Raw genomic sequence first — 25,985 nt, 5'->3', positions numbered from 1 at the left:
CATAGGATGCAAAAGATACGTCCGTATGTTGAAATGACTGCTTGTCTCATTAGAATACAGTTTAACTCAAGCCAAAATTTAAAAACTAAACTATGAAGAACTTCCATCCACAGAATATAGGGCGAGAAAAAGGTAACGTGATCCTGGCTGGACCAGTCTCACCCACAGGAAACAGAGCAATTCTGAAACCTGACACGGAAGGTTTCTAAAGTCGACCTTCCAATAGGAAGACAGATTTTCCCGTTTAATCAACTGGAAATTCAAGTTTGACAGTTACGGCACGCGAGGGCTTCATGTGATAAGGAGCTCTAGGCATCTTAATGGGGGTGGGGTTCAGCGGGCCCCCCACCTTCACCGGGCCAGGCACACACCGTCCCACCCTGGTGGCCAACAGGACATAACTCACAGGGAAAGGGCTCACGTGTTCTGCCTTCACGCTTTGAGAGCTTGACTTCCAGTGAACAAAAGCCTAGTTCCAGCCACAATGACTCTGGGAAGGATCCTATTTCTCTCCCCTGCAGGCTGGTCAAGCCCCAAAGAGCAGCCGTTCCTTCTAAGCTTCCATAATACAAACTACACACAGATCCACCTAGAGGGGAAACAGTTCCTGTAGAACCCAGGACCTGGTAAGCACTGCTGGGTAGCACAAACCTCCCTCGGGTTCCATTCTTCACAAAAGCGAACTGCAGCTTCCTATGTCCCTCTGCCGGCCTCACTCCGTCCTGCTACCGTGCCTGATGGGCCACCGCACGGACAGCTGACCTGCAGACGTCTGCCCCTCACTCCCATCACGTTCCTGGAACCAGCAGAACCCACATCTGAGCAATCAGTCATCACTCATGCAGATGGCCATTCAAGGTCAAATGTTCAGGAAGCACTGAGCACACTCAAGGGGAAGCCTCATAAAAAGACACCCCCAGTCAGTTTGCATTCACTCTTCCTTGAACGGGGGAAGGGAAGCAACAGGACAGCCAGCACACAAGGGCGGGCCATAACCAGAGCCAGAAGGCAGATGTACCAACTGTCGCATCCCTGGCGGCAGGCAACAGTAGATGCCAAGCCCTGGGTGGATGTCATCTTACATCCATCCTGTGATGTTCTTCCTGAGCCCGTGTTGCTCGGAGGGCACACACCACCACTGGCTATCCCAAAGTGCACCTGCTAGCACAGATGAGGGCTCAGAGCGGCTCCTCCCCCGCACCACCCAGGTCCCCCCGCTGCTCCCACAAAGGAGGGAAAGCCTGAGCTCACTGCAGGTGCTCCCGGCCGAGGTCACATCTGCGATTACTCTGCCAGGGGTGTCGAGCAGGAAAATGAATTAACAGGACCTGGAAAAGGAACCAGAGGAGCCTAATAGGATCTCATCAGAAAAATACTTTCTGCCTTCACAGGAGAGTTCTTTCTCTTCCCAGGAGCATCCATCCCACTGAAAAGCGCTCAAGAAACTCCTAGAAAAAAGATACAGAAAAAGGAGTCCCTATCTTCTCTTGCTCAATCTGTTTGGAAACAAGATGTCAAATTGTACCAAGGGACCCTACCCATGAGGAAGCCACGTCCCTGGGGGCGAGGGGGTGGGGGAGGGAATATCCAAGGGAGGAGGTGCGTCAGGAGTGGGGATGCACCCAGACCCGTCCTGGAGCAGAGACTGGCCCTGCCTTCCCCCAGGGTGGCCATGTTCCGGGCCTTCGGTTGTAACATGGTCTGCACCCTCTGGAGCTGGCTGGTAGTTAAGAGAGATACTTGGTTTCTAAAGCAGGAAAAATGACTTTCCAAGCAGGGATGCTCCAGGAAGCCTCCCAGGGGAGGCAAAGCCAGGGAGGCACTTCAGACTTGAAGGACAGAACAAAGGGTAAACTTTAAAGGGAAACCAACAGGAAGGCAGCCCAGGGCCAGGCCAGCCCTGGAGAAGCTTCCCGCTGACAGGGTGTGGCTTCACCTCCATCAGGCACAAAGATCCCTGAGGGACAGAGCTGCTCTTGCCTTCAAGCTGTCAGACCCCAGGGCACAGCTCCAGGCCTGGGTGAGGCCCCGAAAACGACCCCAGGCAGCCACAGCCCCTGTCCTGAAGCTCAGTCCAACAATCTTCCTCCAGCTTCTCACATAGACACTCTGAGGGCCCTTCATTCCCTGGTTAAGATTCAAAGGGATGCAAAGGGACAGGGAATGTGGGCCAAAATGCCCGGCTGATTAAACAATCTCCTACTGAGCATGCTCTGCAAGAGTGGAAACTTAATAGCAATGAAGCAGATACCTTATATCCTACAGAATGGCTACACTGTAATTACCCCGGCTCAGTCACCTCCCCACTCAGAACCTGCGGGCGACACTGAGCCCCTTCAGCTGTGGTGACAGCCAGCCCTCCTCCTCAGGGCCCAGACTGTCCCCAGGACCTGCCACTGGCTTACTCCACGTGGGAAGGGGCCAGACAATGCTCAGAGAATGACAGTGCCTCCACTTACCCATCAGGTCCCAAAGAAAAGCCAGCCCTCAGCCAAGAGGCGAACAGCTCCAAATCCCAAAACTGAAGGACAAAATCCCAACTGCAATTTGGTGCCCCCTATTCTGGTGGTCCAGCTCCCAGAGGTAAAAATAAAATTCAGAGACTTTCAAAAAGGCCACTAGGGCCATTCGTGGGACAAGTGGGAGCTGTAAATACAGCCAGCAAAGTAGAGGGTGGTACCGGCTTAATGTTCCCTGGCCAGCAGTTACGGAGAATTATTTCCTCATTTTTCAGGACACACAGGTGGCAGTATCTGGTGCTGAAGTGTCCCAAAGCCTCCTCCAATGGTTCAGTAAAACAAATCAAATACATATTTACAGACATAGGCAGATAAGGCAAATACATCAAACTGTTATTTTTAAAAGCCTGAAAGAAAATCAACTTTCTTTTTAAGATCATCTCATGTAAAACATACATGTTTTTATAATCATTTCTAACAATTTGCAAGGACACATTGAACTCATGTGTTAGTATCAGGTAGGGGAGGGGGATTTAAGGATCTGGGTCTTTCCTGGCGTTGTATGATTGTTTTCAACAGTGAAACAGGACGAGATTTTACTTTTCAGTGGTGGAGGCTGGGGACTGATAGTCTCTTCTGATCTGACAGAGAAGCTGCCTGAAACCGCAGGAGGAAATGAGCTGCAATGGATTGCTTCCTTTTCATCTACGGACTCACTTCTGCTCCACGTGTCCACACAAGGAAGGCTCCCTGAAGGCCAAGGCCGCGACCCAGGCCTGGCACTGGCCCTTGTGCTCAGGATGGGTCCCCTCGCTCTGGCTTCAAACAGCTGACCTCAGGATCCCTGACAAGCAGCCCACAGGGCCCCACTGTTTGAACTGCACTCCACTCCCCGGGTCCTGCTCTGCAGACTCGTTATGTATGAATGTGAAAGACGCAGAGCTCGCCAACAGTTGAAGCCTGAAGAGCAGTCACCCTGCTACACAGAGAACAGTGAACCCCTCCCCGGGACAGAATGATCGTTCACAATCTGGGTCCTTTATCCATTTAAAATGCCGCAGAGCATCCCGCGTCAGCAGGAAAAAAAAACGGTGCATCCATTAGAGAGTAAGAACGAGCCACGGCGGCGGTCATGCTGTTTAATGCACAAAATGGACTACTATACGACCGAGCCGGATTGAAGGAACCACAGCAGCCCGTCCTACCGCGACTCGGGAACAAACATAATGGTTAGCCAAAAAAAAAGCAAGTCAGGGCATCACACACACATAAATCACATTTATGGAAAGCCTACAAGAACAGGCAACACCAAGTAATGTGCTATTTTAGGACATATCTATTAAATGGTAACACTATAATGAATGAGAGGAAACAATGAAGAGAATACTGAGGGCAGCAGTTACTGGGGGAGGAGGGAGGACGATCAGTCAATGGAGAAGGGGCTGTGTGTTTCTTCAATTGGATGGGACTGCAGGCGTCCATGTTATCAGCCCTCAAGCGGACATACTTTGTGTTCATTCATGTTTGCATGAGGTCAGTCTAGACTAACCCAATGCAGGACCCTGTCCCACAGTCACTGCTACAACAACTGTGCTCAGCTGTTGGAGTTAGAGATACATGCTTACATAGGATGAAAAAATTTCCAGAATACCCCAAAGAAAATTAACTATAATTACTTTTGGTATTTATACTCCTTAAAAACAAAAAACAACAAAAACCCATCAGCATAAATTACTTTTACTTAAATAAATGTTTCTTCAAACCTGCGTCCATCTAGACTTTGTTCAAGAATCATGCTGGGTTAAATGATCACATAAAGAATGATCACATAAAGAATCATGCTGGGTTTAAAAAAAAAAAAAAAAGGCTGCAAACATCCCTCTAGGTCTGCAACTTTTTTATTCCATGCCCCCGAAATATCAGAAGTCTTGTACTTCTCCATGAGGTTTATGCGGCCACCAGGAGTCGTCTCCTCACTTGTTGTCCCAGTCCTGGGACGAGGAGGATATAAATGCCCTGTCTCTATGGGCAGCTCCAATTCCTCTTGTATTTTTAATCCATTTATAATGGTCTCTGCATCCCATTTTAATTCATCGCAGATTTGCTCATTGTCTACTCTCTTAGACACTGTAAGAAGATTTTGTAGAGATTTTCTCCCGTCTCCTCTTCCCCTCCAAAGCGAGTGCACCCAGGAGAGTAAACAGAGGCTTTCTGGTGTCTTTAAACACATCATTTGCTTTCCTGATAACCAGGCTCTTTTCTTTTTGATCTTATTTAATAAAAATAACACTTCCTCCTCAACACAGATGTAGAGAAGAACTACAACGAGAACCAGAGTGCCCCCCCCCCCCCACCGCAGGTGCCAGTCGCCCTGCCCACCCGGCTCCCGAGGATGCTGTGGGAGGAAGCAGGACCCACCCCGGGGCCTGTCAGCCTGAATGGAGACCCAGGAGATCCGAGGCGGATCCCCAGATGTAGGCACTAGCTGCTTCCTTGCCCCAGACTGAAAAGGGGCTAAGTTCCCGACGCCCAAAACCCTGGTGAAAGGAAATCTACGTTCCCCTAGTGGCTCTTCATTCTCCTTCCACATCCACCATCTCTCCTTGCCCCAACACGGGCCCCCAAACTAACACATTTGCCCGCAAAGGCCCCACGCAATCTCTCACTCTAGCATCTTTTAAGTTTCTCTCCTCAGAAACGAATGAGGAGTGTCTTCAGGGAGAAGTGAAGATGAGACCTATCTCCACCGCCTCTGCCCCCCAGCGCGGGCCCCTGGGGGCTGCCGCAGCGACCCTTGCCACCTCACATCCAGGTCTCCTCCCTCCCACGAGACAGGGGAAAACGTGGGAAGGAGGGTAGAGAGAAAACCTACAAAAGTAGGTGTAACATGAGAATAACTACTCATGGCAGCATGGCACCCTAAAAAGGACCAAGAACGGGAGGCAGGAGAGACCAGCGTCTTTTATTCTAATTGGGCCAGGAGCCCCTCGACAAGTAGCCCCAGGGAGGGACAAAATCCATCTCCCATCCCCACATCTCAAGAGTTAGCATGGGGTTAAATGTAAAAATCCCTTAAAATCAGCTCCTGGCACAGCTAAAGAAGCTTCCAAAGCACTGTTCCTGCTCTGTGCCCCTCATGTCATCTCCTACACATTGACAATTCAATGCATCATCAATTTCAGCCACAGAAGGGAACACTCCTGATCCCAGGAGAAGGTGCACACAGAGTAAGCTCCTAGATGCAGTCGGATGGGTGCACACCAAGGGCTGCAATGCTGCAGGCGTCCTTCCAGACCCACGGAGATCACCACTGTCGATCACGGAAAGCAGGTGCACGCACCGGTTTGCTGCGCTCTCTTACAGCGTCCGGAACTTTGTATGTAAAAACACAGATGATGCTTTGCTACGAACAAAAAATAAACGATTTAAAACTTGCACTTCAAAAAGTGGACGATGAGACAACACAAGGTTTTCTTTCTGCCTTCCACCAGGAAAAAAATGGTTTAAAGTGCTATAATAAAGTAATAGTAATAGTTTTCCACTTATTTTAGTGGCCTTAAAATGCTATAACCAACTAATAATAAATTTAAAAGGGGCGCCTGGGTGGCTCAGTCGGTTAAGCGTCTGACTCTTGATTTCAGCTCAGGTCAGGATCTCAGGGTCCTGGGATTGAGCCCGACGTTGGGCTCTGTGCTCACTGGGGAGTCTGCTTCTTCCTCTCCCTCTGCCCCTCCCCACCTCGTTCTTGCGCACACGCATTCTCTCTCTCTCAAATAAAATTTTAAAAGCAATTAATTAAATTAATAAATAAATTTAAAATACATCTTCCCTCTTATTTTTTTCCTGGGGTAATCCAATTCTTCCCCACGTATTCCAGGCAGGCCCTCCTCCAGAATACTAAATCCTACGCTGGAGGACACACTTCAAAAATGTCCTCACAAAAAGGAAAAGGCATCCGAGGAGGGAACTCTTGAGGAGGGAACTCTGAGGAGAAGGTGGGAAGGGGAGCCCTAAGAGGAGGACGAAGGCCCTGAGATGGCTCAGGGTGGACCCAAAGGTGGGGATGGCCCCTGCCGTGGAGGAGCCTCCAGTGATAGATAACCTGCTCCATGCATCCGACAAGGAGGCAACAAGGCATATGAAACCTGTGCACAGAGAAGGTTCCAGAGAACACAGCCCCTGGGCTCAGGAGCACCCCCATCCTCTGCACACGGTGCGTGTAAGCGCTCACACACACAATGGCTGAGGCGTCCTCCTGGGGGGGGGGGGGGAGCACATCCTCAACAATCGGAATATAATCCAACGGACTCTGGGACCAAATAATGCTAACCATATAAGATGCACCTTTTTCTTCAACAATATCACCACTGAAGCAGTACACCTCAGCCGAAAACTGATCTTGCCCCTGCCTCGGGAACTCGAGATTTTACTTTGTATGTCAGTAACACCCATCTGCACCACCAAAAACGCTCCAAGCCTCCAAATAAGCCTCTAACCCTATTTTCTTTCCAACAACGTGACAATATGGATTACACCTTACACTTGTTCTCTGAATTTGCTGAAAAGCAAGGCATAAGCGGAGACTGAGCATGCATTTTGAATGTGCAACAATTATGAGCACACCAGGCCCATTAGCTGCTGCAGAAAATATGAATGGAGAGCTGACATGAAGCCACTTAGTGCGGCTGGTATAAAACATTAGAAGAAAGGCTTCAAGCCTGGTCTTTAGGAAAAAGCATGACAGCTTTACTGATGACAGAGGGACAAAGTTTAAAATGTGGCTGACTTGATGCTGTGCCAAAAAAACAGGAGGGCAGGAGAGCCCCCCCAGATCACTCAGTGACTCGGGCCTTAAAACATCCATGACCCGCAGCCAAGGTATCCCGACTGCTGAGATAACGACTGGACAGGATTCAGAATTCAATCACCTGAACTTGAACGCTCCTACAAGTTCAGCAACAGTCATCTTAAAAGTGATCATTAGAATCAAAGTGACGGTTTTCATTCAGAGAGCTGCAAGTCCCTAAGACTGCTCCTGTCGGTCGTGGGGGGGGGGGGGTGCGGAACCAGCAAGGGGCCGTGGCTGTAACTGCACTGCCACACCTGCAGCCACCCAAGCGCCACGGAAGGCCACCCGCCCGCTGCCTGCTGCTCACTCGCCCTACAGGGGCCTCTTGATCCACACACACTGCTCCTCAGAACATGTACAGCTCCCTCCCTGGCTCCTACAATGGTCCTAAAATGCCTCAAGGCCCCTCCTCCTCAGGGCTCTGCCCAGAGCTCCCACCACCCCCGCCGGAGGTCTCCATCCTTCCTCGCTCCCTTCTTCCAGGTCCATGGTCACACGTGCTCTCTCAGCCATGCCTCCTTCCGGGACTCCACTGCATCCTCACGCCTCCCACCTGCACACATACACTCCTCCACTATTCCCCACTGTGTTCCATTCCTTATCCGGTAAATTATACCATATACTGTACTCAGTTCAGTCTTTCGTCTATCTCTTCGCCTCGCCAAACGGGACTGGCTCCAGGAATGCCAGTTTGTACCTGTCCCCTTCATGGCTGAACCCCCAGTGCCTGGCAGCAGGGACCTGCTAAACTGTGAGGGAGTGAGTGAATAAATGAAAACACAAAGGAACTATTCGGACTCCCACACCTGCCCACCTGTCAGAGAAGCAAGGCGCTATTTGGAGGTTGGGGGGAAGGGCAACAAGGGAGGAAAACAAAGTCACTAAAACCTAAGAAAAGCTGACACACTGTCTAAACCAGGCACACAGTTAAAAATATGTCTGTGTGGGGGCACCTGGGTGGCGCAGTTGGTTAAGTGTTGGACTCTCTTGATTTCGGCTCAGGTCATGATCTCAGGGAGATGGAGCCCTGCATCAGGTTCCGTGTTCAGCGGGGAGTCTGCTTGGGATTCTTCCTCCCTTTCTCTCTGCCACTCCTCCACCTCGTGCGCATGCTCTAAAATAAATAAACCAATCTTAAAAAAAAATATTTATGCGTGAAACCCGGGTGAGGCTCTCCTCCCAGATGGAGCGCTGCCCACACTGTTCATGGGTGCCGAGCTTAAGCACCAAGCTACACAGTGCAGGGGCACAAAGAGGACCACACACAGCGCCAGGACCTGCAGGAAACGCACCCACACACCCATGCCCGTGTGTGTGCACATTCACACATGCACACGCCTATGCACAAACATGCCCACATGCGTGCACATTCACACACACACCTATGCACAAACATGCCCATACCTGAACATACACTGCACCTGCACGAGCGTGCGCGCGCACACACAGAGCTCCATGTGATCGTGCTGTAATGAGAGAGGGCCACAAAGAAGGCAGATACCAACCCCCACGGGAAGCTAAAGGGAGACATTTTTCATGGAAAATCGTACATTTAGATCCATTGATCTGTCCTTCAAAGATTATTAGGACTTCCACTAATGGAAATGGAAATTTTTTGTTCTTGATGAAAAAAACCATTAGGAGCAAGGGGAAATGCAATGCAATTTAGCAATATAAGCTCTAAAAGATGAACCACTTTCAGGGACAAGCAAGTAACAGGGTTAGAAGCAAAGGCCTAAGTCCTACACAACAAGCCAGAAAGGCCTCTGTGGCCAGACCCTGGAGGGCTCTGAAGGCCAGCCAAACAGACAGACAGGGCCCTGAGCTCCAAACACAAGTACCCCCACTCAGAAAGTTCTGGAAAGCGGACCACGGCCTGCGGGAGCATGCAAGGGCAACATCATCCCACCATGCTGGCCTCACACTTGGACCGTCAGAGCTCAGAGCTCAGGATGCACACAATCTACACTAATCAGGCAGACCAAGTTTTGCTGAAGGCTGCAGACATTCAAGCCTCAGAGGGGGCAGCCTTTGCACGGGCCGTCCCCAAGGCTGCTCTGCGGCTGGGCCACACACGGAAGGCTGTGGAGCTCTGAATGCACTTGCAGTGACTGCCTAGAGGGGGCCAGGGGCCTGGGACCTCCACTCACACATGGTCCCGCCTCTTCCTGACTGCACTTCTCCCTGAAAGTTGGCAAGCATGCTCTGGCGACAGGGAGCAGCACCGGGGTCACCGCCGCCCACCCCCTCCGTGGGGTGCTCCTGCAGGGACCCAGGCATGGCAGCAGGAGGCTCAGCTCCGGGAGGTGGGGGTGTTCACCAGGTGGTGGGTCCTTCTCCATCTGCAGACACACCAGCAGAATTCCAGGGGAGGAGGTTGGGGAATCAGATGGAAGGCATTTGCAGGAAAAAAGCATCCCTGGGTTCCTCCCTTAAGGCTGGCGTTTGCTTCCCACTGTTACTTGCCTGGGTTTCTCTGCACTATTTTGTAGTGATTGATAACTCAACCAAGGAACCCTAAACAGGGCAGAATGAGGTTGAAAGCAAATGCCCCAACAATGAGAGAGAGCTGCCACCCTTTCCGGGCATTTATCTATGAAGGTTTTCCAGGGATTACCGTGCTGATACTTCCCAACACAGCTCTCAGGAGGCACGACCACTGTCCCAGTGTCACTGGACCAGGAAACAGGCACGGAGTGTCGCTGAGATAGAAGGAAGCACTCTGTAGTGCGCATATATTACGATGAACCTGAGTAACAATTCATACATGGATGTATGTGTATAAATAAACTTCTGATTTGATTAAGTTTCAAACATTTATCCAAAAAGGTAAACTTGGGTTATGGAGACAAAAACATCAGCCCAACCAGGAGCAGAGGAGTGGCCGAGGGGGGAAGGAGCAGATGGGAACTCTGAGAGTTCCCACCCAGAAGAAAAACCCCAACAGATTTTGCACTGGCCTCCCAATGCCATTTTCCCAGCATTCCTTTTCATTAGAGCAAAGGACAAAAGAACAAAGACCCAAAAAATATAATAAAGCTTGGCTGATGATTTTAAAAATTGGAATAGGATGCTTGCCATGTGTTTAATCTGAGCCAGAGTGTAATTTTGCTCAACATTCCAAGCAAAATCTTTGTTTTGATCCTTAGCACTAAATGCCACCCAGTTTCTAATTATCTGACATGCTTCTATGCAATTTTAATTATCATATAGTAAACTAACAAGTAATGGATGTACACATTTCCCTAAGACCATTCTACACTTGTCTAATCCAGAAAAAATTAGTCATTAAGCTTCCTTACATAATTTCCTATAAAATCCACTTGATTTCCTGCCTACCACAAACATCTGGATCTTCATTAATTCTAAAAAAGAAAAAAGTCAAAACCTCTTTCATCACAAGATGGCTGACTGTGGTTTTTAATGAACTTGACCATTTTTGATTTTTTAATGGACTACCAGTAGACGGAAAAAAAAACTTTTTTGGAACAAAACCTCTACAGCAGAGCCCATAATCCTATATATCGCTAATGCTCATGAACCTGGTTGTGGTTTGCTTTGCAGCCCTTCACTCTTACCAGACTGGCACCACACATGGTTTTGGGGAGATTTTTCCCTTTCTAAGATCAGCAGCAAAGCAAATCATGTTTTTGTTTGCTTCAAACACCATCATGCCCAGTCAGAAGCACTGAGGACACAAACTAAAGAGAGCAAACCATGTGTTTGCCAACTTACAAGAGCTGCCGAGTGGAAGGAGCCCACAGCTACCGCTTACCCGCACCCGGGGGGGGGGGGGGCACAGCACGCAGGCCACACCGCACAGGATAAGACACCAGAGGTCCACTGAGGTAGGGGTATTTGGTTTTCTTCTTACCTGTTTTAAAACATTAATTTCTCTCAATTTGTTTTTATTTGAAGCACTCAAAAAGTTCTAAAAAGAAATTTAGTTTGGGATGAGCCATTCCAATCCAACCATGATTAAATATCACACACAGCTATAAGAAACAACCTGGATGAAAAGGTGAGCATGAGAAAACGTCACTGTGACAAAGATGAAGTAGCAAAAAAATGGACACACCATTGAGCATGTGACACACGTGAACCCTCACAGAACAGAAAGGTGGGAAAAACAGACCCCCCCCAACAAGTAACCATGGTTGCCTGCAGACAGAATAATTACAGGTGATTTTTCCCCTTCTTCACAGAGTTCCACATTTTCTATATTAAGCAGGTAATAGGTTAGTACCCAGAACAAGAGTAGAATTTATTCCCTACAAACTCTAACTTTTTGGGGTCAACTCTTTTTCTCCTGTCTTCTCTTTGTCCTGTTTAAAAGTCTAAAGCCTAAACAGGCATCTGGCAGGTGTCCAGGCCAGTGGGGGCACCCACCCCGCAGGGCTGGGGCTCCTGCTTGCAGTGTAGGGGCAGAGCTGGACAGAGAACCACAGTCTCCCAATCCCCTCGTCCCTCGAGGGGCACTACATGAACAAGGCACAAGTCATTACAGCATTTCCAGGCAGACAGTGAAAGGTCACATGGGAGAGGGTCAGTCACAAGTCATGGGATTCACGAAGAGTGGGCGGGGGGTAAGGACAGGCGGCACCAGGGCCAAAAGGCAAGTTGTGTCCCCAGCAGCGAGCAGGAGGGGACAAGAGCAGTTGGCAGCTGGGAGCGCTGCACAGGGGAGAGCAAGCAAGCCTCCTCAGTGGCGGGGAGCAGGGGCGAGGCTGGCTGCACAGGGGCAGGGGAGCCCGGCCGTGAAGGATGCCCGCAGGCATCAGTCTGGACCAGGAGAATAAGCTGGCATTCCAAACTCAGCGTCCCCACACGTCTGGATCTGCGGTGCTGGGTGCTGCCCGTGGCCAGCCTACGCCAAATGCTCCAAATCATGACCCCGCTCCTCATTTTCCAATTTTTAGTCTCTAAACCATAGTGTAAGTTAGCAGAAGGCGCCAAATAGCCCGATACTCAGCAGGGCCCCCCGCCCCAGCCTGAGTGGACAGCTGAGCCCCAGTAACAACAGGTATGCCCCCGACTCTGCAGGTGGAAGAATCGCCCGCAGGAACTTCAGAAACAGAGTAAGGGGACTGTTGTGACCGGCAGAAAAATGCCCCCCCACCCAAAGATGTGCACATCCAAATCCCCAGGTGCCCTGACTGTTACATGACAAAGGGAGCCCCGCAGATTAATTTAAGGATCTTGTTCTAGAGTGTCCAGATGGGCCCAAGGTAACCATGAGGGAAGCAGGGGAGAGAGGTGACGTGTGGATGGAAGCAGAGGTCACAGAGAGACTGGAAGAAGCCACCCTGCTGCCCTCGAGGCCGGAGGACGGGCCACGTGCCCGAGAAGGCAGGGAAAGGCAGTGGGCGGGGGGCTCTCCCGTGGCGCCTCCAGAAGGAGCACAGCCCTGCCAACACCTTAACTTTAGGACACGTGTCCTCCAGAACTGTAAGAGAATAAATGTGTGCCACCAGGCTGGGGGTGATTTGGTACAGCAGCAACAGGGAACTGATACCAAGGTCACAGGGACCCTGTGCACGCCCATGTAATTACTCGCTACAGGAAGTAAAAGCACAACCTAACGGCATATTTCATTTGGCAGGAGCCAAGCCAACAGTGCACGGACACCCTCACTAAGGGACGCTGACATGCCAAGACCAGGGACTGGCAGCATTCACTCGGTTCAGTAACCTGGCAATAATTGGGCCCGAATTTTATGGAACTGCCTCTTGTGGGCCCCATGCGGCACCGTGGTCACGGGTACTTTATAATACATCCATTTAGCGCCCTTTCTTCAACAGAAACTTCAGATTTCCAGCTCTGTCAGCTTCCGTGACCCATGTCTGCACACACAGGACAGGCGGGGCGGTGGGGGCTGCCCCGGACCTTCTCCAAGCTTGGGTGCCGATGCTTGCCTCCCCAGCCCTAGGATCCCAAAGCCACACTGAGACTTCAGACTCAGCAAGGACCTAATACGCCTCACCTCAACTCTCCAAGCCCTGGAAGACAAGTATCCTCGACCTGGCCCCATCACCCAGGGAGGCGCACACAGCCTCTGCCCAGACGCCGCGCGAGCCCTGCCCCAAGGGCTCAGGAGGGCGGGCAGGCCCGGGCGGAGCGCCGCCTGCCCTGCTTCCTTCTCTCCTCCACGGCTCCACCTCCTGCTCCTCATGCTGCCAACAGCCCTCACTCACAGGTCAGGCTGCGGGGCTGAAACACATGATGGTCCCAAAGGCTCTCGTGCACACGTGGGCACCTTACAACGTGCTTAGGGGATCCACCCAGTTGGGGACAGATGAACACAGGAATGAAAACACGCTGGATGCAGATGCCCGCTATTCGCCCCCGGTCTCAGGCTCTGCAGGAAGGGCGCTGAACTCCTCCGGCCCGAGCCCTCTGGCTTCTGTACGAACTCCCTGGAGCTGTCCGGTCGAAGGCTGGCTGTGCACCTTTCCCCCTCGCCCCAAGGACACCTGACACAGACCATCTGCAGCTCTTGCCAGTTCAGTCTCCACCCACGGGCTCTGGGGTCAGGCAGCCTGGACACCAAACCTGGTTTCTCCATCCCCCACCTGGAGGACCCCACATGAGGTTCATAGTCTCTGAGTTTCTTAATCCCTACAATGACATGATAACATAGGTTGTGTGGATTATTAGAAGAGGTGGCCAACATCCGGAACTCCTGGCACCCAGGAGATGCCCACTAATTGCAGCTACTATAACCATCAGCACAGAGTAACCTCTGGTGCGCACTACAGAAATACCAGCTCCCTGGAGAGGACTTAAAACAAGCACTTCCCACAATATAGAGCATCAGTGTCCTAACTATGACAAGGCGACACAGGGGCTTCCTGGCAGTGCAGCTAGAAAGCTTACCAGGAGGCAGAGGGGTGGCTTGCAGCCGCTCCCCACACAGAGTTAAGACTCCTGGGCAAGAGAACTAGGTGTTTCGCAGCCCTCAGCAAAAATCTGCCCTGCAGACAAGGAAGGAAAGAGAAAAATACAGTAGGACAATCAAGTAACCAACAGCCAAACAGATGGGAAGCACTAATCACAGCCAAGGATGCTGCACACACCCAAGGTCACCAGAAAAGGGTGGAGACGCTCATTCTTCCAAAACTCCCGCATGAAGGAAGCCGGCTAGACCGAATCTGTGGAGAAGCCCACCTTCTTCCGCTGACCATCTCGGCCACCTCTCCTCTGCAACCCCACACACCTGGTTCTACTTGCCCCAGAGCTTTGGGCACGGCCCTACCTCACTCTCAAATGCCAAACCTGAAATCAGCCACAAGTCCATAATCAATATTCTTTTTTTTAAGATTTTATTCATTTATTTATTTGAGAGAGAGCGTGCGCACACGTACGAGCATGAGCAGGGGGAGGAGGAAGGAGAGAGAATCTGAAGCAGACTCCACGCTGGGCACAGAGCCTAACACCGGGGCTCCATCCCACGACCATGAGATCATGGCCTGAGCAGAAACCAAGAGTCGGACACCTAACCAACTGAACCACCCAGGAGCCCCTCATAATCAATATTCTTATGAAACCTAAGAAACTGAAGGCTCGGGTGGGAGGGGGAGGAAGAGGCAGGAGAAGGGAACCTGAGTGTGCGGTGGCGGATGGAAGGACTAACTCCCCCAGCAGCCACCACCTCCCTCTCAACCCAGTGCCTGGTGGGCGGAGCGGGGAGGGCATCCTCCTCACTGGAGGGTAAACTGGTACAAACTTTCTGGAGTCAATGCAACATTATTTTTATGGAAGAAAATTTTGGCAGAACAATTACCCATCTAGGACATCACAAAGAAGTACTCAATGCAATTATTATGAAAACATCCTATAATGTATTGTTCAGGATAGTGGAATGCCAGAAGGAACTTAAACGTGCAACAAAGTGGCCAACTATGAAATATCCACGTGCTTGAAAGGATGACAGAAGCAATTTGGTGAAGATGCTCCAGAAGGACCGCCACGCCTGAAAACATCCTAAGAGCCTCAGTCCGAAGATGTGACTGGAAGCAAGCAAACTACACCCAAAACGACAAACGCAAAACCTATACGCTGCATCTTGAAATGCTAGATTTGGGGCTTTTTTTTTTTTCTGTTTCTACTTTGAATAATCCTACAATGAACACAAATCATAAATGTTTAAAGTAATAGTCTGTTTAAAAATAACAGGATGGCTATTTTTCAGGCATTTTCCCACTTAATAATGTCTTCACTGAGGTCCACTTGGACACACAAACCGCACGTCCACGCTGGGACTGCTGCCTGGCCAGTGGCCTGCTAGGCCAGCCGAGTCCTCCTGCTGTGGCCACACGCTGCCCCCCAAGTCCCGCTTCACAGGGACAGTGCACCCTTTCAGCCGCGGCCCATTCCTACCCATCACTGTGGCATGCTGAACAAAATACAAAGTTGACACGGAACAAACACTGTTTCACTTTCACCGGGTACAGTCTCAGGAAGACTCCAAGTTTGACGGTACTTCCAATCTGGGAAGAAAACAAGAGTAGACCACCCCCACCCCAAAAGTCTGCAGAGAGATGCCCCCCAAAAGGAGCCGGCCACCGTGGCACCGCCACTGTCTCATCCCATCAACAGAAGTCTGCCTGCATAATTTTTTGGACAAACACTACAAGAACTCACCCACTTTCACCTACTATTTGAGAGGAAAAAACAGTGTTCTTTTAAGTTTTAGGCTCATTACGCATCAAAACTATTCTCAACCCAGAGAAGCAACATGTGCCTCAAATTTCCAACCTCAGGATGGTGATGGCCTTTCCCACATCATTCCTACTGTCCACACCCACATCTGCACCTGCTTCTAATTTTAATTTATGCACAACAATCTCAAAAAGGTCCTACTGCTTGTTTTTTTTTTTATTTTATTTTTAGGGTTTTTTTTCTTTCCAATAATTCATTCCTTGTTACCCTCACTTATCCACAAGAGGCTTTTTTAGATGTAAACCATTTTGTGTAACAGGATTACAAGAGGAATGTTCTGTATTTTCAAATGATTTTCTTGCTGAAAAAATAAAAATCTAATTCACTGTCTCCAAGTAAACAGAGATGGATTATCAGCAAAGGCAACAACCATGCCCAAGCCTGCCCTAGCAGGGGGCAAGCCAGGGCATCTGTGCTATACCAAACACCTTCCCATAGGGCTCATCTGGGGACGCTCATCATAGCTGGTCCCCAGGTTTGCATCAACCACAAGAACCCAAATGTGTCTGGATTCATCTGGCTGAGTGGCCCTGCCTTTGAAAAATAGCCATCTGGATATCAGTTCTCAGTCTACTCACTTCATAACCCAGTCCTCTCCATCTTGTTATGGAGACGTCTGCTTAGGATCACATCAATATCTCAAGCTTCAAAGGAGGCACGGACATAAAATACAAATTTAACATGAAACAATTACCTACCAAAAAGAGGGGAAAGTAAATGTAAGGGATCAATCTCAATTTTTCTCTGCTCAATTTCAAGCCCACCCCATCTACTCACCTTAAGAAATTTAACCCTGACATTTTAAGGTGATATTCACATTCTGCAGACTCAGGAGAAATGCAAGACGCATTTTAAAGCTTTTATTTTTTAATGAAAAATCCTACTTTGCAACAGAGACACTATACCTAGAATCTGTACGCAGCATCAGTTTATCTAGAATTTAATACCTCGTTAGCAGCAGTATCCAGGAATGGACCCAGAGGACGCCTGATCCTTACAGAATGCCTCCCTCCCATTGTGTGGGGTCCTAGTAAAGGGAAGGGCAACGTGCAGCCCGCTGTCCTGTTCCCTCTGATGCACGTCGCCTCCTGTGCTCAGGGAGGAGGACCTGTTAGGAGCCTCTCCAGTTACAACCTTCTGTTTTCCTACTTTGTGTGCCGAGAACATTTACGGGAAAGTGAGGTGTGTGCTGCCAACCAGGCCCTTGGGAGGGGCCTCTGGGAACGGAGGGGGGCAAGGGGAGGACACGTTCCCTGGGACCTGGTTAGAACCACAGTGGCACTGGCTTCTAGAAGAGGTTTTGAGAAACTGTCCACCCACATCCTCCTGTCTAGATTCTCAGCCAGAAGGCTCAAAACTTTCCACCGGGCCGGAGCCTCCTCCGAATGTGTACTTCACGCCCACAACACACACCATCGCAGCCTCCTCACACACTGTCGAACCCGACAGCCAGGCAGGACGTCTGGGGCCCGGGCCAGCCCCCACCCCACCCCAGGGCCCACTGGTTCCAGGCAGAACCTGTATTCAGACCAGTGTCTGTGGGCACCGCTCACAGGGTCTGCCGCACGCACTGCAGGGACCCAAGTTCAGCCAGATGTCACGTGACAAGGGTGCCCCCAGGACGACCGCGGTAACAACGCTAAGCAGAAGCACAGATGACACGGCGTGTGTGCTGTGCCAAGCCCTGTGCTCGGAGGTGGTACCCCTGGCAGCGCTTTTCACCCCTCAACACTCACCACACAACGCAGAGCAAACGGGGGGCATCACCCCCGCTGGACAGATAGGGAAGCAGAACCCGATCCCACAATTTGCTGAGGTGACGCAGTGGCCAGCAGGGCATGCAAACCACGTCCCCGCGTCTACACGCACGGTAGCTCCTTCCCTGCGGACACCCAGCCCAGCCGGCTCTGCAACTAGATAAACACTTGCTGTGATGTCCATGGATGGCACGAAACACTTCTCAAAACTGGCTTCACAGGAGGACTAGAGATGGGGGAGGGGAGCTCAGCAGACAGCTCCCATCCTTGAGTGGGACCTGGGCCACCTCTCCCAGGCCCGGCTCCAGCAAGGTGCATCCACCACAGGGTCTTGTCCTCAGCACTGATACATCCAGCTTAGAGGAAACTGCTCCCTTCACTTGAAATGCCCCAGAGGTGGGCAAAGACTAGACCAGCGTGAAGAAAGGTTTTCTTCCTCAGAGCTTCCCAACAAGCAAACAATGAATGACAGAATCACAAACTCACCATTCTGCAACCTCTAAGCATAACTGGATCCAGGCCGTGACCACCAGCGGCTGCTACCATCAAGGTCTGTCCCTCCTGATGAAGCCCAGCCACCATCCAGGAAATAGTCTACCAAGCAAACCAGAAGAGGAACCAAAACAAGCCCCCAAAACCACCAATTTATGGGGAAACAGAGAAAGCAAGGGAGCATGTAAGTAACTCCAAGGGGATGCAGTTAAAAAAAAAAAAATTCAGACTAAGGAAACACCACAAGACACACAATCCAGCTTTGCAAACATATCACACGGGAAGAAAGGAAAGACGGCCGCGGGACCGACGCATTAAGAGACCTAGAAGGATCAGCCCAGTTGCACTGTCTAGACATTTAATGGATCCTGATTCAAACAAGGTGAAGGACAAAAATTATGGTACTCCAATTTCCAACTGGACATGAATGCAGTATTTGGTGATATTAAGGAACTATTAAATTTTTTTTGTAGATTTATTTATTTATTTGGTGGGGGGGAAGAGGGAGACAAGCAGACTCCCCACTGAGCACAGAGCCCGATGCGGGGCTCAATCCCAGGACCCTGAGATCATGACCTGAGCAGAAACCAAGAGTCGGATGCTTACCCGACTGAGCCACCCAGGCGCCCCAGGAACTGTTACTTTGTTAAGTGTGATAATGGTAATGTGGTCATATATGCACACGGGCGCGCACGTGTTTGTGTGTGTGTGTGTGTTTTAAGTTCTCATCTTTAGAGACAGGTACTGAAATATTTACGGGTGAAATGACATGGTGTCTTGGACTTGCTTGAAAATAACATTAATCGGTGGCAGAGTACACAGAGATAACACCAGCCGTGGGCTGATAATTACTGAAGCTCACTGATGGTATCTGGGAGGTCATTATAGTATTCTACACATTCTTCATGTGTTTGAATTTTTTCCTAAGTACCTGAGTAGCTCAGTCGGTTAAGCGTCCGACTCTTGATTTCAGCTCAGGTCTTGATCTCAGGGTCATGAGTCAAGCCCCAGCATGGAGTTTACTTAAAATAAATAAATAAGTGAATAAATAAATAAAACCTCAGAAAGTTCAACTTAGACTTTCTTCTACCCTCACTCACACACACAACACATACACACATATATATACACATAATTCTATATTTTCTATGCATATCCTTATACCTTCGGGATGGGGGGTGAATTATCATTCAATACCCTTGGTCTCAAGGTTCCACATCTATAAATTGGCAATTATATCTGTCTTCGAGTTGCTGTGAGGATTAAACCAATTAATAAATATAAGCTGATTAACATGATTCATGTCACATAATCTGCAAATTGCACTCATTAACAGTGCCGGTTTCAAACATGTCAAGGTTTTTGGCTCTCACAATCCCGCCGCCTTGAACAAGGTGGGGCCCCGTGTTGCCACGGCCCGGACAAGGCCCAGGGCAGAGGACCCGTCAGCTGCAGGAGCAGCATGCACAACGAAGGGCTGTCACAGTCACCGGCTCGGAAACAAAATTAACCTAAGGGTTATGGTTACCGCTGGCTTTGCCATTACCCGTCAGGACTGAAGTATTATTATTTTGAGGATTTAAAAACTGAATAATCACATCTTTTTTCTTGGTTTGGTGTGGGCTGAAGGTTGTTTTCCTACTCAACACTCAAAACCTTATGTGCTCTTCTTGTCTTTGCACAACAGCAGAAAACACCAGCCTGAGACGTTCTAGAAGCTCGGCGTCCCTCCCAAAGGTCAACCGTGGGGACGGCGGACACAGGCTGACCGGCACCTACCACCCTTGCTTCAGTGTCAGGACTCGGAGATCAAAGTCAATTCCAGGGAGCCAGTGGGGGCAGGGCAGACTCACAAGGGGTCTTCAGAACGTAACTGAAGGGGTATGGGATTTGGGCTGATAGCCGATTTTATTTCTGTCATCTTTAAAGTTCATGATCAAAAGCCCTTTTGTAAAAGCATTCAAAGATCACCGTCAGCAGATGAAGAGTCAACGCCGTCTGCACAAAGCTGTGGAGACGCGAGATTGGATTCATTCAATCAACTGATAACCGGCGCAAACCTTTCCACCGTTCCTGCCTGGATTACATAACACAGCCACAGAAGAAACTGAACGTGGGAAACAATGTGTCAGGGCAGTGGTCTCTAGGCGAGAGGAAGATGGTCAACCCTTCCCTCTGCGTCTGGATACTGTTTCTGGGCCAGACGGGAGGTCCAGGGCCACAGGGTCAGATCAGCACTCGGCACCGGAGCTGAGGCCTGGCTGAGCCCACGGCGGCTCCCCGCCCAGAGGGGGCAGTTCCGGTCCTGTGACAGTAGTGAGAGGCACCCTGACATGAGGCCTCGCCCCAGAGGCCTCCATTTTTAAGCCAAATTTTAACCAAATTTCATAATTTTTTCACAATCTGTCTTATATTTTTAAAACACTGCTCTGATCTAAACACACATTCTTTCAAATTTTCATAACATAATACCCTAATGGCTCTTACGTTTTCCCAGTAAAAATGAAATCTCTACAACTTCAATTAAAATAAGATTATAATAAATATGGGAAAATACGGACGTCAGATAAATACAATTAATAAAGACATTACAAAAGAAATAAAGATATCATAAGAAGAAATTACAGTAAAGATGGAAAGTAAATAGTTTGGTTTGGGTCCAGAAATCGCTGTTCCCTGGTTCCATTCACTTTGGAAGTCCATGTCCGAACGACCCAGTCACGCGGGCAGGATCGGACACAGCCTGCAGTCCCAGCCCCGATCCGCATGAATAATGAAGCACCGGTCAGGCTGTGTCACCATGTGACCCAGGGAAGGCAGGGGCAGGGAAGGACACTGTTATGGACTAACCATCCCCCCCACCCCCCCCAATTCCTGTGTTGAAGCCCAAACCAACAATGGGCTGTACCTGCTAGAAGGGCCTTCAAGAAGGCAACCAAGGTTAAACAAGGTCATAAGGGTCGTTAAGTGTGGGGCTCTCATCCAATAGGACTAGTGTCCTCCTAAGAGCAATCACCAGGGATGTACACACACAGGAAAGGCCACATGAGGACACAGGGAGAAGGTGTCCATCCACAAGCCAAGGAGAGAGACCTCAGGAGAAACCAAACCAGCTGCCACCTTGATCTCAGACTTCCAGCCTCCAGAACTGAGACAATCGATGTCTGTTGCTCAAGCCTGCCCATCTGTATAACAGGACAGCCCCGCAGGCTGATCCAGACACCAAGCCCGTGCCATACCCCACAGCATCCCCAGCCAATCAGATCTTGCCCTGCAGGATCCTGGATGTGTCTGCCTGCAAGTACCACCAACAGCATTCGCACGGCTGACTTGGGGTCAGTCACGCTACAGAGGGTGAATCCCACCACAGGGACCCAGCTGGTGGACAGCCCTACTCAGCGTCCTCCCTCAAGCTGAGCATCCACACTGCGGACCCCCGTAATGTGGAGATGACCTTACGTCTCTTGGGGGAGCCAAACAAATGCACGTCCACTAGACAGACATCTGCCCGAGTGTCTCCAGGTGCGACCGGAGGCCAGGTGGATGAGGGCCAGTCAGGAAGAGCCGCAGCAGGGACCACATGCCTTGGGTGCCAAGCACTTACACTCACATCCTCTGAGGACAGCAGGAAGACAGAGGCTCAGAAATGAGAAGGCCTCCCCAAGGCGCACAGTGAGAAAGCAGCCGCATCAGACTTCCCTCAGAGACTCCCCCTTCGACATACTGCTTCTCCAGCGGGAGTCAGAAGACAGGGAAGCAGAAAATGCCGTAAGGAAGGTTCAAACAAAAGACTTCTGAGTTTGACAGCTGGAAAGGGCACAGCCTCTGTTTTGTTCAGGGAGCAGAGACCAGCACTCAGGAAAGGCCTTCCTTCCACAGGGCATTCGGGACTGCCCGGCATGCACAGAAATGGGGTGCCCCCGTGGCACGGGAAGACAGGAGGCCACAACAGCGAAGCAGGGAGGAGGAGAGGAGGGAGGCGCGGCCAAGTGTGCACCCGTGGGGACCACACGGTCTGCCCCACCACCTGTCACAGGCCACAGGACCCCTGGTCCACGGAGCCCACACGCAGCCCAGCAACGTCTCCCCACATCCAGCAGGCCCTAGGGACGCCGTGTCCACTCTAAAAAGCACCTCATGTCCACTGAGGCTTACCAGGCGGCGCGGTCCACCGCGTTTCCTCCCAGTTCCCTGCAGGTTTAGCGTCTGTCCTTTATGTGTGCAAGGAGCCACTCAAAATGTCTGAAGCCGCTGGTAAGTTTGCCTGTGAGGTTTATACCTCTTCAAGACTAGTATCTGTGTCAAAAGTTACCAATGAACCCATCACATTCTCTTTTAAAACCACAGTGTACAGCTCAACAGAATGACAAGGAAGTGGCAGCCTGCAGCAGAGGCACGAACAGGCTCGGGACTCGTATCTCACGGCGGACAGGACAGCCCGGGCCCACTCTCCCAGCTTTTGGAGACGGCTTCTGCACGGGCCGTCGTGGGCCTGCCCCTCCTCTCTACTACCATTCCGGAGGGGCCGTCAGTCAAGGCGGCCAAGAGGTGGCTGACGCTCTCCGGGAGCAGGAGGCCCAGGGGGTGGCCGAGGAGAAAAATGCGGGGTCTCAAAGACACGGGACTTGTGCCTGCTTCCTGCACCTCACCAGTGGACCTGGCTCAGTCCAGCCCCAGGGCTGGCTCTCGGGCTGGCCTCCCACGGTGACTCGCCCCCACATCCTTCTGGTAAATTCCACATCTGCCTGCATGACCTAGAATGGGATTCTGATGTTTTCAACCAAGGACCCAAACGGACCAACTTATCATGCTCCCCAGCTTAAAGAGTAAGCAAATTCTGTTCTAAAAAGCAAAGACTATCTGCTTAGGGCAAAGACTGCCTAAATTTAAGAACTTTTTTTTTTAGTGCCCTAAATTCTGAAGGCAATTCTCAAAATGGCAGCCATGGCGACCTCAAATTCCAGGAAGCACCGCCTCACCCACTCATTACTACGATGGTGGGCCTCTTCTCTGGGATGTCTGGGTACTGGAATACGTGCATCACACATGGGGCATGCACCTGTTGCTACCCATGGACTCGGCCAAGGGACAAGGCCTTTGAGGTCCTTCTGCTGGCAGGCGGTCAGGCTCCATGGAGCTCCCACCACCCAGCAGACCCTGGGTGACCACAGGTCCAGTCCCAATGACCACAGTCCCAGAGCTCTCTGAGCCCACGCTGGGGAAGGAGATCCCACAATCAGACAAAGTGCACAGGCTACTCGCCGGGCACGGGTGTCAGGGGCTTCTGAATGACCTCGGGGGAGCAGTGGCACTTGACCTGAGGGGTGCAGGGATCAGTCGGGTTAGAAGAGCAGCATGCCTGGAGGCAGGACGTGGACCGCCAGGAGTGTGAGGTGGACGAGATGGCCCCCAGGGAACTGCTGAGGGGCAAGATCAGGCAGGCCCGTGGCAAAGGGCCCTGGGTGCTAAACAAAGTAACTCCTTTCTCTTGATTTACCCCATGATTTGTTCCCAGCAGGGTTATGGGTGAGGTCAAGGAATTTCGACTTCCTTCGAAAGCCTGCTGAGCCATTAGAGGCTTTTAAGCAGGGCAAGGCCTGGCCAGGTTTGTTCTGGAATCCACTTACGGGTGAGCCAGGCTGTCAAACGCGAATTACCACATCAACATCCTCGGACGTCCGAGCACATATGCACAGGCAAGCTGGCACGCACCGAGGGGAGACTTGATGGGAGGGCCTGTGCTTAATCACGAAAATATAGACACACGCCTATCACACACACGCACACACATCCACGATGCAGGGGAAGTGCACAACCCGTCGGACTGAGCATAAAACATCTCGATAGGATCCTAGGGGTGATCACACCACTAAACCTGGAAAGGCTGTAAGATCATTATTTAGTTGGAAGAGCTCACTGTTCTCTAGAAGGTTGAACGTGCGGGGCTGTATGCTATGGGACCTTTCGGCTTTTTCACTAAGAAAGGCCTGACGACTGCCCCCGGACCCCCGGAGGCACGTGTGTGCGGGTGGAGATGGCAAGGCGGGGGCTTACGGGCCAGCACGGGGCGGCACAGCGGTCCCCCCCTTGGACGCAATGACGTGAACACGGGGAGGGAGAAAACTGCAGCCCACGTACTCGCAAACTGCATGAGCTCTGTCTGGTGTCGAGAAAATGCTAGTAGTGAAGCCACATCGGAACTGGAAAAGCATCGACAGGCCCAATAAACTGCAAACTAGATTTGAAGAGAAGTGACGAAAGCCGACGTGAACATCCCCGAGCAGGACCAGGAGTGCCCAACTCCACCGCTGCCAACAAGCGTTTCACAGCTCAGCAGAAGGACCCATACCAGCCAGGACCCCTCACTCCTACTAACAGGACAGCACGTTTTTCTTAGAACATCCAAAACCATTTCCTAACGTTTTCACTCACGTATGTTCATTTCCTGGCAAGGGAGGCAAAGGGCAGGCTCTCTGGCTGGCACGGAAGTTTGCAGCTCTCAGGGGACATGGGAGCCGCTGAGCATGACAGGACCTCAGTGAGGCCAGCGTATGTGTCCAGTCCTGCAGTATACATCTGTCCTGCAGCGTGCACCACGGCATGTCTTACTGGGGAAAGCAAGGCAGGAACGCGGAAAGACATGCATGGATTATTTTCTTATTGCTATGTCAAGGAAACCACTTCTCATCCTTGGTATGAGCTAAAAAAACGGACACCCCAAACTCCCAACCAAGATAAAAGCTGGCTCTCCAGCATTTTGTTGATGTGGCATCAGGACAGGAAGTGATGTGGACACGCCATCATCCCCCCACACACACACTGAACCCCACCATGAGCACTTCCATAAAACTCCGTAGGAGCAAAATCCACGCTTTGACGAAATTACACAGGGTCTTCTCCCCATCCTGTAAGTAAAGGAACTAAACTCTCCAGAATGTAGAGTTGTCAAAAAGAATTACAAATAAAAGTTTCCAGGTTTACTCTTGGCCAGAGAACAAGTGAGCAATTTCCCTGAGCCAAGCAAAGGTTAATAATCAAAGAGGTTCGTTAAGACTGTCCTGAGCTCAGGCTGCCAGGCAGTTAGTCATAAAAAGCGGGGAGGAATCTGCCTACTCCAGCAGTTGGAGGCGGGATGGGAGAGAAAGTCACATCCCCACGGGGAGTCGGTTTCCTAGAAAACTCTGGGGAGAAGGAGCCAAGAGAGGCTCAGGCAGCCCCTTACCTCCCCCTCCCCTGTCAGCTTTCCTCATGGAGAAGTCATCGATCCCGGTGAGATCCCGGTGAGCACATAGGTACACAAACCTGCGGCTGCCACCTGAAAAAGGCATGTGCCGGGTAAGCCTTGGTCAGCACAGGGCTCTGCATGCAGATCAGAAGCTGGGAAGAACCGCAGAGGTGTAGCGGGCGGGGATGCTGGGCAGCATCCCCCGTCACCACCCACGAGAGGCCAAAGCTGTGACAATTAAAAATTTCCCCAAACACTGCAAAACTGCCCCCTCCCCCCATTAAAAACCACTGATCTGGGCCAAACACTTGGAGTTACAGGCAGAGAAACTGAGGCCAGGGGGTTAACGAAGCGATGCAGAGGACGGAGACCTGACCCCTTCTGCCCGCCGCATTTCAATGCCTGCCCCTCGTGCCTGCTGCGGAGGCACCTGAGAGGCACCTCGTGGACCTTACCCAGACAGTTTTAGTTTTTAATCTCGT

General features: G+C 50.8%; 1 protein-coding gene and 1 long non-coding RNA gene across 6 annotated transcripts in view; both read right to left on the bottom strand.

Moving 5' to 3' along the window:
- Positions 1–25,985, bottom strand: part of AGAP1 (ArfGAP with GTPase domain, ankyrin repeat and PH domain 1) — a 524,718-nt gene that overhangs the window by 478,156 nt on the left and 20,577 nt on the right. The gene's annotated exons all lie outside the window — the stretch shown is intronic.
- Positions 5,401–9,490, bottom strand: LOC118535525 (uncharacterized). The gene is made up of 3 exons (XR_013447433.1): positions 9,459–9,490; positions 8,262–8,422; positions 5,401–5,862 (listed from the first exon to the last, which is right to left on the bottom strand). It is a non-coding gene; the product is annotated as an uncharacterized LOC118535525 (long non-coding RNA).

This window comes from Halichoerus grypus, chromosome 4 (genome assembly GCF_964656455.1).
Source record: "Halichoerus grypus chromosome 4, mHalGry1.hap1.1, whole genome shotgun sequence".
NCBI classification, from domain to species: Eukaryota; Metazoa; Chordata; class Mammalia; order Carnivora; family Phocidae; genus Halichoerus; species Halichoerus grypus.
The sequence above is the reverse complement of the archived record's forward strand: the minus strand, read 5'-3'. Positions and strand labels throughout refer to the sequence as shown.